The sequence below is a fragment of the Lemur catta genome, chromosome 7, assembly GCF_020740605.2.
Source record: "Lemur catta isolate mLemCat1 chromosome 7, mLemCat1.pri, whole genome shotgun sequence".
NCBI lineage: Eukaryota > Metazoa > Chordata > Mammalia > Primates > Lemuridae > Lemur > Lemur catta.
The window spans coordinates 98,221,333-98,234,031 of NC_059134.1; positions in this window are offsets into that span (position 1 = coordinate 98,221,333).

Below are 12,699 nucleotides of genomic sequence, written 5' to 3' on the forward strand. Positions count from 1 at the left end.
AAACCCTAAAAGCTCTGTGAAAATTTCCAAGAAGAATAACTAGTTCCTTTTTTACATCGGAAGTGCTGATTTTGTGTTGCCAATATGGGTGTAGAAATCTATTGTCAAATTTGCTGCAAAAGCAGTGCCTTTCAGCACTGCTTTCATGAATGGCAGTTTCATTTGGGGCAGGAAAAAATGAATTCCACAAAAAGGTAAATAAACGCTAGTGGTTATTCAAATCCAGCTTCATTGGCTTCATGTATTAATAATATTCTTTACAGTATCATTTCCTCTGAATTCTGAATACAAAATCATCAGTTATTCCAAACTGCCTATAGCATATTCAGAAATCCAAACAAATACTATTCTCTGCCAACCATTCATAATAATTTGCTTTAATAAAATAGTGAATGAATTAAAACTACATTATACACATTGGACTTTGATTCAAGAAGATTATTATACTTGCTATGGTTTCTAGGAAAAGGATATTAAAACCATAAGATTAAGAGCTAAGAGGGAGGACAGATGGTCAATGATACTAAGGGAAAACCAGGACAGAGGGAATCCATGAACTCCAATCACATTTGCAAGAATTCTTTGCTATGAAGACTTTCTAGGCAACAAGGTGGCTGAAGACAATACGGTACATTACTGAGAGTGAAATGACTCAAGTTTTAATCTCAGCTCAGCCACCAACCTCCATGTGATGTAGTGTAAGGTTTTGTTTCTTCACCTTTCTGAGTGAGGAGCTAAAATAGGTTAAGTTCTGAGGACCCAACAGCCTGATCTCCAGGGATTCCGCCCTTGGTTGGCTCTTCCCATCTAATTATCTTGCTGGCAATATGAACCAGCTTCTTTGAGCACCTCCTCCCTTGCCATCAATACCATGTATATCTCATGACTATTCTTTCTGACAACCTGAGGATATTAATCCACAAAACCCTCGAAATATATTGGGCTTAATGGAAGATGCTGGCACTCAAACTGGGAGAGGTGGAGTTGAGCTGTCTGTCACACAGCACACACATGAGCAGAACACCAGGGCTGAAAGACCAATATCACAACCAGTATCTTCTGCAACAAAGAAGAGTGGATAGTGCCTGAGTCTTCACCCTTCAACATTTTAAATATTTCGTTCCATGCTCCTCCTGTTTGCATAGCTTCTGAAGAGAAGCCCAGTGTAATTTTTATCCTTGTTCCTCTCATAGATAAGTTGGGTTGCCCCCCGCCCCACCCCACTGCCCATTTTTCCATTTTCTGGCTTCTTTCAAGAGTTATCTTTGATTTTTTGCAGTTTGAATATGATATGCCTAGGTACAGAGATGTTTTGACATTTATTGTGCCTGATATTCTCTGAGCTTCCTGGATCTATGATTTTGTATCTGTCACTAATTTTGGAAGAATCTCAGTCATTATTTAAACTTCAAATATTTCTTCTGTTCCTTTCCCTCTTGCTTCTTTTTCTGGTATTTCAATTATGTGTATATTAACCCTTCTGAAGTTGGCCCACAGTTTCTGGATATTCTATTCCATTTTATTTTCATTCTTTTTTCTCTTCGCTTTTCAGTTTGGGAAGTTTCTATTGACATATTCTCAAGCTACTGACTTTTTCCCCAGCCTTGCCCAGTCCTCTGATGAGACTTTCAGAGACGATCTTCATTTCTATTGCAGGGTTTTAGATGTCTAACATTTCCTTTTGATTCTTTCTTAAAGATTCCATCTCTCTGCTTATATTAACCCTTTATTCTTACATGTTGTTAACTTTTCCCATTACAGTCCTTAGAATATTAGCCATAGTTATTTTGAATTTCTGACCTGATAACTCCAAAATCTCTGCTGTATTTAAGTCTTGTTCCACTGCTTGCTTTGTCTCTTTATGCTGTGTTTTTTGCCTTTTTAACATACATTTAATTTTTTGTTGATAGCTGGACATAGCATAAAAGGAGCTGAAGTAAATATGCCTTTTGTGTGAGTAATTCTGTCCATCTGGCTAGAAGTTAAGCCACATTTACTGTTTGCTGTAGCTATTTGTGTCAAAGTCTAAAATTTCCTCTAGTATCCATGTTTTGGTCTCCCCTGTTATCCGTTGGTCTGCCTAGAGACTACTTCTGTCATAGGGTCTGAGGTTTACAGTTCTTTCACTGTAACCCCCTGTTAGACAGGAGCCTGACTGATGTGATGGTAGAGTGGGGTGGAGGGGAAACATTCTACAATCCCATTATTAGGTCGCAGTCCTTTAGTGAGTCTGTGACCCTCAGCTGTGAACATCACAGGTGCTTCTTAGCTCCCATGCCAACTTAGGTGAGGCAGGAAGGCTGGGGGGGGGGGGGCTGTAGCTGAATAGTCCATCTCCCACATGGAAGGCCAGAGGAAGGCGGGGTTGGTATATCCCTTACCCCAGGTTGTTAGGCTCTGATAAAACCCAGATAGGTTAGACTCTGGTAAAGTAGTTTTCCTTGAGGGCAGACTTTGGTTAAAGACAATAAAATGCTCTAGGAGTGTTTCAAAATGGCTATTTTAACTTTCCCCAACCTGAAACCCAAGGAGATTTTTCTCTTATCTTTACCCTGAGAACTTTTGGAGGTAAAACTCATGAAAGTGTGGGACCTTTCCCCCAACATTGGGCCCCACAGAGTTTTCAGCTTTCAAGTTAGTCCACGTTGCTCATCCAGCAATTAATCGATGATAATTGTATTTCTCCTGCTGGTAAGTTGTGACTCTGTTTATGCCTGTCTCTCCAAATTTGGGGGCAGCAGTTGTCTTCATGACCTCATATCCCTGAAGAATCTAGAAATATTTGTTGATTTTGGGTTTGCTCAGTTGATTTCTTATTGTGAGAATAGGTGTGGCAACTTTCAAGTTCTTTTTATGGCAGACCAGAAACAGAAGTTCCAGCCTTCATCTTTCATTAAAAAGTGATCTAGGTATGAAAACTACATAAAACATCAGGAAAAATAATGGCAACACCATCAGAAAAAGAAAACTGCTCAATCCCCGGTTGAGATTCGTTCCCACTGCCAGTTCTTTTTTTCTCCCTGGAGGGGAAGAAAGGGAGTGAGCAGACATTACGTCTCCTCATCCATTTATACTTTCAACTTTCCTTATTCATCATCCCTGTGAGCCAAAGCCAAGTCGCATTTGACTGTTTCTCTCAGAAGGGAGGACCATGGAAAGAACATAGCAGTCCTAAGAAGCAGCAGATCTGAGCACTGAACTTAATTTGGTCATTTGCCAACTGTGACTCTGAGAAAATCTCAACTCTCCTTAACATTTGGTCTAATAGAGCAAACCATTCAGGCTTGTTTGGAGGATTAGGGACTGTAAAGAGAGAGGGCAAAGCATTTCTTCTCGTATCCTTTCCCTGCATTGGCACAGCCTCTGGCAATAGCTACTTCTTCCACAATTCCACTGCAAGGAGCCCCTCTTCCAAGATTCCTGCTCTCACTGGACTCCAGTAATATTAATGCGATGTTCTTTTCACATTCCTTCCTGCTGTTTCTTGTCTTTGGTGCCTTCTCTTCTCCCTTTGTTCCTTTAACTGTACCTAAATTCTGTGAGGTCTTCTTTAGGGTCCCTTAAAATAAAGCATGTGGGATGAATTCTGTTTCCTGGGGAGACCCTGACTGGTACACTGGAACTTCAGACTGATTGACTGTGGGGAGGTGAAAGGAGAAGTGTCTAACCAACCTCCCAGGTTTCATCCTAAGTGAGCAGCAGTGCTGCCTCCCAACAGTCCAATCCACTGTTCTCTCTCCTGGACTATTGCCTTAGCCTCTTCACCATTCTCCCCATTTCTTCCCCTGTCCATTTTCAATCCATTCTTAACATGGCAGGTGGCCAGAGAGATCCTGATAAAATACAAGTCAGGTCCTACCTACTGTTTGCTCAAAATCTTCCCATCTCACTCAGAATAAATCTCAAGTCCTTAAACGGCCTCAATTCCTTTTATAATCTAGCCCCCAGACACCTCAGACAACATGGCCTTCTCCTCTCCCTATCCCAGCCTCAACCTGTCTTCAGACACTGCCCCTTCAAAAGCACCAGGCGTGTGCTCACTTCAAGAACTTTGCACTTTCCCCTTCCTTGGTCCAAAGAATTGATGGTGAGCTCTAGAGATTCTGTGAGGTTCAAAAAATAAATGCTTGGTTCCACTCACTGTATCAACATTATTGGATCAGAAGAAGAATAGTACTTGTATATTAAGTTAGATTAAATTTAATTCATCTAAATTGCTTTTGGGAAAATTCCTTTATTATCCATTTTGATAAAGAGTAAGACCCTAAGAGGTATTCAAGAAACACTGGGCAGTTACTAAATTGCTGGCATAAGAAAAGTTGTGAATAATTTAACGTTTCTATGGGGAGGAAGGGCTGGAAAAATCTAACAAGGAATAGTCAGTGAAGTTCTGTACTGTATGAAATAAAGGAAGAGAAACAAAACAAACACTCCAGTAGTGGTCATGGCCCAGCCATGACGGAACTGGGTATTGCAGAAATATTCAGAAGTCCTGACTTCATTAGATGTTTTTATCCCCTCTCCACCCCGCAGTTCTCTGCTGACCCACTCTGTGGCCTTGGGCAAGTTCATTTCCATCTGTCAGCTTCACTGGAAATGACCAAGTTGGCTCAGTCACCTCTAAAGTCACTTCCAGCTCCAGAAATCATATGAGTCATCCAAAAATCTCTTGACTTATTTCCTTAATATGTGGTAGATAAGTCCAACACCATGCAGGAGGCTCACGGGGTCTAGTTCAGGTTATTTCCTGTATGAGAGGCCAGTGGCTGCTCCACCAAAATGGGAGGGAGCCAGGCACAGACGGTGCCACCTGGCCACTCATCCCCAAGGTTTCCCAAACCCTCACCTTCTGCAGTAAGATCCACTTCCAAACAGCAGAAAAGGGAACATGGCAATGTCTCTGGTGTCCCATCCGCAACCCAAATCATTCAGAACAGAGATCAGGTGAGATTTGCAGTCTCTGCCTCTCCCTCTAGCTTTACTCACACGCTCCTCCACCCTGCATGTGCTCAGATTCTGCACGATGTGAAGAAAGATGCAGAAGCGAGAGATGACTAGAGTAGATAACAATCAGACGAAGTCCAAAAGATTTCTTTCAATTTACCGGAGTGGAGAGAATGGGGCTCGGATGGAAGGCACCAAAAGCTCTCTTTGAAATTAAAACATTACACATTCATCAGCATCATGAATACTTATAATCTTGAGAATCAACTTGTGGTAAACGCATTTACTATTCATTCTCAATTATCCTTACAAACACCTTCCAACATCACAGTAATATCCACATTTAGGAGATGAGAAAACTGAGGCCCAGATGAATGAATTGCCGCATCCACTATACCCCTAGATAATATGATTTAGAAATGGGATCCAACCGAGATCTAGTAAACACAACCAGGGATGTAGGTCAGCTTTCCCTGAGAACCTCCCAGAAGACACGGGTTAGGGGGGAATTCGAGCACATTTCTTGCCTACTGACTCCCTCTTGTGGCCAATTAAATATATCACTTCAATGTCAAGGAAATGAAGCAGATTAATTTAGGAAAAAAACAGAGAAACCGGGTTAACTATCAACCCATTACCTTCATGACTCACGTGAATCTCTTTCTTTCTCTGGGCCAAAATCTTATCATATTTCAGTGTAGGGAACTGTGTAGGAAGATCTCCGAGTCCCTTCTAGCGCTGATGTTCTGTATTTATAAGATGTATATCAGGTCTATTACGTACAGCCCAGTCTAAGCATCTTTATATTATAAAACTCTGTGTGTGTGTGCACACGTGCGTGCACGCATGCGAGTGTGTGGATGTCTTAGATACACGCATCTTCTCCGTGAAAGTCTCCGTGACTTTAAGCCTTGCTCGACCGCAAAAAAAAAGGAATTAATGTGTGCAGGGCTGAGTTCATCCAGTTTATCAAACATTCCCAGGAGGGCAACCCAGGGCCATTCAGGACACTGCTCAACCTCAGGAAACTTGGTCAAAAAGGCCGGTAAGAATAGGACCGGGGGTTTAATCCTAGGCCTTCTGGCTCTATGTCCAAGTGCATTCCTTTCACGTGTATCTGTAGCAGGTTGAACAATGTCAGAAATAAAGACACCAAAGAAAGGAAGAGGGCACGAAAGAAGCTATGATGGTCTGGTGAGAGGTCCCAGAGGGAGCACCTTACCAATAGTGTGGATGTAGGTGGGTAATGACGCAAAACACCAGCATTTATTTGAACCCTCTCTGTGTGTCATGCTGTGTTAAAACACTTCGTGGGTATGAATCATGTGCACTGTTTTGTCTCATATACAGTTAACTAACAATAATTAAATTGCAGAATTGTAAGAATTTGTGTGTGTCATAAGGAGGTGCTTGGTCAGTGACAATAAAGATGATTATTACTTCTAAGCTTATTGAAAAGCAACCCAAAAGAAATGGACTGGGAAATGCCGCATATAAGCAGGAAAAAAAAAGAAAAGAAAGAAATCACACAGCATTTTAAAGGGGCAGAACTGGGGCAATGGTTCTGAAGGTGTAGGAAATGGCTAAGCCAGTACCTACCAGGAGTTTAGCGAGGGAATATTTGGGTAGGGGGGTCATGGGGTGAGGGAAGATGATGACAGTAATGAGGATACAGAGTAAGTATTAGGAGAACTGTTTGTATTTCTGGACTAAAACTATGTGCCACCTTCTATGAGCTTCATAGTCAATAGTGAACAGGCCAAGCCATGAGCACTAGGGGAATTCTTCTGATGTTTGAGGGTCTCATCGCTCCTCCATCCTAATTCATTCCCAAAGACATGTCACTCTTTTCCCCTTGATGGGGAAAGAGTGAAAAGTGTATCCTGATTTTGATTTTCTGGGACAACTAGTCCCTGAGAAGTTGATGACTTTAGACTTGGTTCTGAACTGAGATCATTGTGTCCATGTCTCCTCTAGTAATCTGAACTAGCACGATGACATCACATCCCACTCCTGTCCTTACAATAAAACATATCTGTTCAGTATCCCCCAGTTCAACCTGGCCCTACCCACCAGACACAGATAGGAAGATCTAAAGAGAAAGCCGAAGGTCTTGGCATAAATCCTCCTTGGAAGAGAAGACAGGCACAGGGCTAGGTCTCAGAGCTCAACACCAACAGTAGAAATGTCTGAGAGCCTATAGCTGTATCTGGCGTGTCCACAACAGTAGCTCTCAAAGTGTGTTTCCCACACTGGTAAAATCACACTGGTGGCAAAGTGTGGTTCCCTGGTGTGGCTGTTGAAATGCAAATGCCCTACCCCAGACCTATTCAATCAGAAAATCTGAGGGTCATCTGAGGTGTCACAAGCCACCAGGTGATTCCGATCCGCTCTCAAGCGTGAGATTTGCAGGCTTAAAGCTGTGACGGGCAACTTTGACTACATAGTAGAACCAGCTGAGAGCTATAAAAAAATTTGACTCCCCAACCATCACCCAGGTTAATTAAATCAGAATATTTAGTGAGGGGCCACATGCATTAGTAGGTTTTAAAGTTTCCCAGGTGATCCCAATTCTCAGGCACAATTGCGATCCGCTGCTCTAGAGGTGAAGGCGGATTTCTTGGAGAGCCTTTCGCTTCTCTCACCACACCTTCACTTAACTGGTAAAGAACCCCAGGCCTCTGTGCAGGTGAATTTGTCTTTAAACCTAAGTTTGGGACTTTATTAAATTTGATCTGCATTTCAGCTTTTGGGAGTTTCATTCAATCTAACACTCTCATTCTATGTGTTATGCCTTCCAACTTCGGATCATTTGCAAATTAGGCCAGCAGCTAAATTCTTGATGAAATATATCCAACCTAGAGACTCCATGTAGGTTGATATTAACATTCACTGTGTAGGATTTTTGCCAGATACAATTCATGTAACTGAGCTGTATTCTAACCTTCATTTCTCCATCTTATTCTCACAAAAAATCCCGTAGTTTTAATAAAATATAGGAAATCTTCCTGACCTGCCCATTTAATTTCCACCATTATAGTTCATTGTCTCAAGAACTTCTACTGAGTATACAACACTCCTTTTTCTTTTTCAAGTGACTGATATTAAAGGATACTTCGTATTGCTCTCATACCATGCATTTATTTACAAGTGTTCACAAATTGTCTACCAAGCATATTCTAGAAAATATCCACAGAATTCTACCAGGCTCACAGCCTTAATGCCAATATTTTGGGAGTTTTTTGTTGTTGTTTTCCTGTTTGAAAACTGAGATAAAATATGCTCATTATCTTTGACGTGTCTCTGATGCTTTGCAATCTCTCAAAGAAACGCTACTCAGTTGAAGAGTAATGAAAGGGAAGAAGGGAGAGAAAGGTGGGGGAGGGTTGAAACAAATTCTGAGCAATGTTTTCACCACTGTCTGCTTGTACCACCCTAGGTCTGCCAGTTCATTCCACTGTGTCTCCATTTAATCATACACAAAGTGGGCGGGGGGGAAGCCACGCGTAATAGGCATGCCTTATAGGTTGTCATGAGGCTCAGAGGACACAGGAGTGGGAAACTACTTGTTAACTCTGCAGTTGTTTTATTAGGCGGTTTTGTTCGTTGCTCTCTGGGAGCTTGAACTTGGCCTCCTAAACCTAATTTGCACTTAAAGGACATACACTGTGACTGTGAGGAGGGGAGAGGACTTTTTGCTTTCTGCTGGGTCTTTGGAGTATTTGGGGCCCTTGTGATGCTGCTGAGTACTCAGGCAGGGCAGGAAGGATTGTGGGTGTGGTTCCTTCCAATTTCAGTTCAGATCCCTCGTGCCTACAGGTAGCCAGCCATGGGAAGGCAGGCGGCTTTTCTGAGTTTGGCCTGGCTTTCACGCATATCTGGGCCTCATCTGTGAAACCTGGCCTAACTTGAATATTGTCCTCTATCAGATACTCAGGCCTCTTCTCGTGGGAACAGGGCATATTTCTGAGAAGAGGACCAGGCCTAACCTTGGATTTGGCATGCCTTCATTTCTTCTGCACTCCGTTGTCTAAAGCAAGTGGCAGGACTAGCCAGATTCAAGAGCAGGGGAAATAGATGTGTCCTAATTTAGGATCCTTAAGAAGGAGAGTACCCATTCAATGACTAGGAGAAACACGAGGTAGAAATAAAGATTTTATTACTTACAAGTCCTGGGGGGTACACAGCACACCCAGAGGCCACACACACGGAGGTCAGGAACAATGTCGGGGGAAGGAAGAAATAGGGACCTATGGGCCAAGGCCTCTATTGAAGTCCAGGAACTTATCCAAACATTTTTTTCTGTAAGAGTTTGTTGTTGTTATTGTTTTATTTTAGAGATGGGGTCTTGCTATGTTGCCCAGGCTGGCCTGGGCTCAAGTGATCCTCCCTCCTCAACCTCCCCAGTAGCTGGGACTACAGGTGCATGCCATAGTGCCTGGCTCCATGGGGAGTTTTAATTTGTGGGTTTTAAGCAAGCAGGTATGAGTTCCAGAAGGTCACACTGTCACTGAGAGGTCATCACTGAGACACATCTGCACAGTTTGTGTGGCACATGGAGGTCAGAAGGGCTGGTTAGGGAGGTTGCATGCAGCTGTCCCATAGGGAAGTGGTCACCAGGGAGCAGAAGGCACACATCTGGGTCCGCCACTTTGAGGAACTAATAGGGGATGTAGCACTAGAAACCATATGAAGGGTGACTGAATTCTGCTTCTGCCATGAGAAAGTTAAACTTGTATTCAAAATAATTGCTGGGGCAGCACAAAATTAGAAAAATTCACTACAAGATGTCCACCTGTTGATGGGAAATGCTGCACAGTCAAATCACAAAGGGTATCTATCTCCTGGGATCAAAGAACCTCAGCAGCTGTTCTGCTTGAAGAAAGTCTTCTGCCTTGTGTAGGGACCGTCCCTGGGCAAGAACTGGCTTGAGCCCAGAGTCAGCGAAGCTGGACGTGCTTCTTGGGTCCAAAGGTCAATAGGTCCAGAACGCTCCTTGAGGCCAGAAGTCAATAGGTCCGGACTCGGCCTATTGACTGCTGAATGCTCCCTGGAGCTAGAGGTGAATGGCCTATTGAATAGACAAACTGTTCCCTGTGGAAAATAGCCAAGGGCTTTAGGTCTTGCACACAAGCCAAGGCATGTCTCATTTTCCTGCACACGGTAATGAGGCCCAAAGGTTAACATGCAAATGTCTACCTTCCTTGAGCAATTTCCATAAGAAATAGAACATTTCACCTCAGGACTCTAAAGATAGTCACGTACCAGAAAGTAGCTGCTGGACAAAAGGAGTATAAAAATAAAGCGACTGGTGCTTTTCGGGGCTGCAGTCTTGTACCGTGTTTGTGTGTCTGTGTGTTTCTTTCTGTGTTCATCCCCCGTTCTGTAATCAGGCCGCCTAAACTTGTTCTTTCTAGAATACAAAAATTCCAAGTTTTCATTTAGCTCCTCTGCATCCTTAGCTCACTGATTCTCCTAAACATAACAGTCTCTCTATACTTTATGTTCCCATTTGCTTATGCAGGGAAAAATTTTCCCCTGTTGGTGTCTTGGTATCTGCACATTTACGTATGAAGTGACCCAAGTTAGCAATCAGGGACACTCACTCTTCCAAATCCTGCCCCCTTCCCTCGAAGGCCGCTTCCAAATGTTATAGCAAGTAAAAGAAATAATTCATTCTGGAAATTTTGGCCATTGACTCGAAGCTTATAAACTCATGTCAAAACCAACATCTGACTAATGTCTACTTCTTCTTCATGTCTCAGTAAAAATCTTTTTTTTTTAAAGACGCTGTTCCTGATCTCCCCACACCTGGGTTTGATATTCCTCTTTCATGATGTATTTCATGATCTTGCTGTTATTCTTTCATAGTTTTCATAAGCATATTGTGATAAGCACGTTATTTTGTTTCTTTTTTCTCGATCTCTCCTAGACTTTAAGTCCCATAAGGGTAGGGACCATGAGTAACCAGTTCGTTAATCAACGATCCTTCAGGAATCAGCACAGAGTCTGCTACTTGTGGTGCTAAATGTTTATTGACTAAATAAATGCACAAGAACAGGCCACAGTCTATGCCAGATAGGCAACTGGCACACAGGAAATATAAGAAAGTAGCTCTTAAAAAAGGAGAAAATTAGGCCAGGCGCAGTGGCTCACACCTGTAATCCTAGCACTCTGAGAGGCGGAGGCGGGTGGATTGTTTGAGCTCAGGAGTTCGAGATCAGTCTGAGCAAGAGCAAGACCCCATCTCTACTAAAAATAGAAAGAAATTATATGGACAGCTAAAAATATATATAGAAAAAATTAGCTGGGCATGGTGGCGCATGCCTGTGGTCTCAGCTACCAGGGAGGCTGAGGCAGGAGGATCGCTTGAGCCCAGGAGTTTGAGGTTGCTGTGAGCTAGGCTGATGCCACGGCACTCACTCTAGCCCAGGCAACAAAGTGAGACTCTGCCTCAGAAAAAAAAAAAGGAGAAAATGCTTCCAATAATGATTTCAAAGAGAGGCTATGGATGAGGGGGAGAGTATCTGAAGTTAGAGAATAATTGAGCAAAAATCCGTATCAGGGTAAATATGCTCAAAGACAATTCTACAGTGTTCAGGAATAGATTTAAGACAATGGAATCGGCAATCGGTCATGGCCAGTTTCGTGGTTACTCCTAAGAATGACTGCCTTGTACTGAACCAAAAAGAAGAAATATCTTGTACCTGTCATTCCCCCCTTACCATAAGCAGGCCAGCACAGGTGCCCAGAAGCTGCATTTCAGCCTCTCAGAAAGTGTCTTAAGCATCAACAGTGCATCCCATATGCTCATAAAACATTATTTTAAGAAGAAAGAGAGATGTTTAGGTGAGGAGTTATCCCTAGTGTGACAAAAAGAACCCACAAGAGACTCACAGCTCAGGAGACAGCCAGAGACACGCAGCTTCTCTGGAGGTAGAGAGGCAGGTAGGCAAAGGTGACTCACTTTTTAATTCCAGAATGCTTGGATAATCTTTGACTTGAAGTCAGGTTTCAGAATCTAGTGAGAGGAAGATTAGAGGGACCGGGATACTCAGCAGTTTGAGATTTCAGACACTAGGTCAGCTGGGCTCCTACATTCCATACCAGAAAGGTTTGAGCAACATCTGGATAGTAGATTCAAAGTACGCTTTGTGCCTCCTGGAGCACGTCACAGCTGGCCAAGTGTCTCCAATGCCTTGGGTTTCCTTCTTGAAGGAAAGCTCCAGCTGATGGCTGATGGGCAGAACATTCCATGGTTCTCCTGAGAGTCCATCAAGGACAGCAGCCTAGGTGGGCATTGTTAGTCCCCAAGACTTTCAGAAGCGGACTCAATTTTATTACTTCTCAGGCTGCCAAGCAAACAAACAAAAACACCTTTTCTGTTCTAATGGGTGACAAGCTAGAAGGTGTTGACTTCAGCAAAGGAGAATAATCAGGGGATGGTAGAGAGCTATAGCCCCGACTCTCTGGTTTTCTATATTTAGGTTCAACCCCGAGACATTGGCTGAGACCAGCCAGGCCTCGGAGTCACTTTTGTCACAAGCCCAGTGCCCCGCCTGAGCACCAAGTCCTCTTCAGTACTTCTTTTGAACCAGACACAAGATTCCAAATGCCAGGTACAGGAGAACCCTGGCCTTGGCAGTTCTGGGGCTGGGTTTTTAGGACAGGAGTAAGGAAAAAGCCTTCTTCACTTGACCGCGTCTCCAGCACTAAAGGAAATATACCACTGCCACGCTGTGAAACCGCACCGTG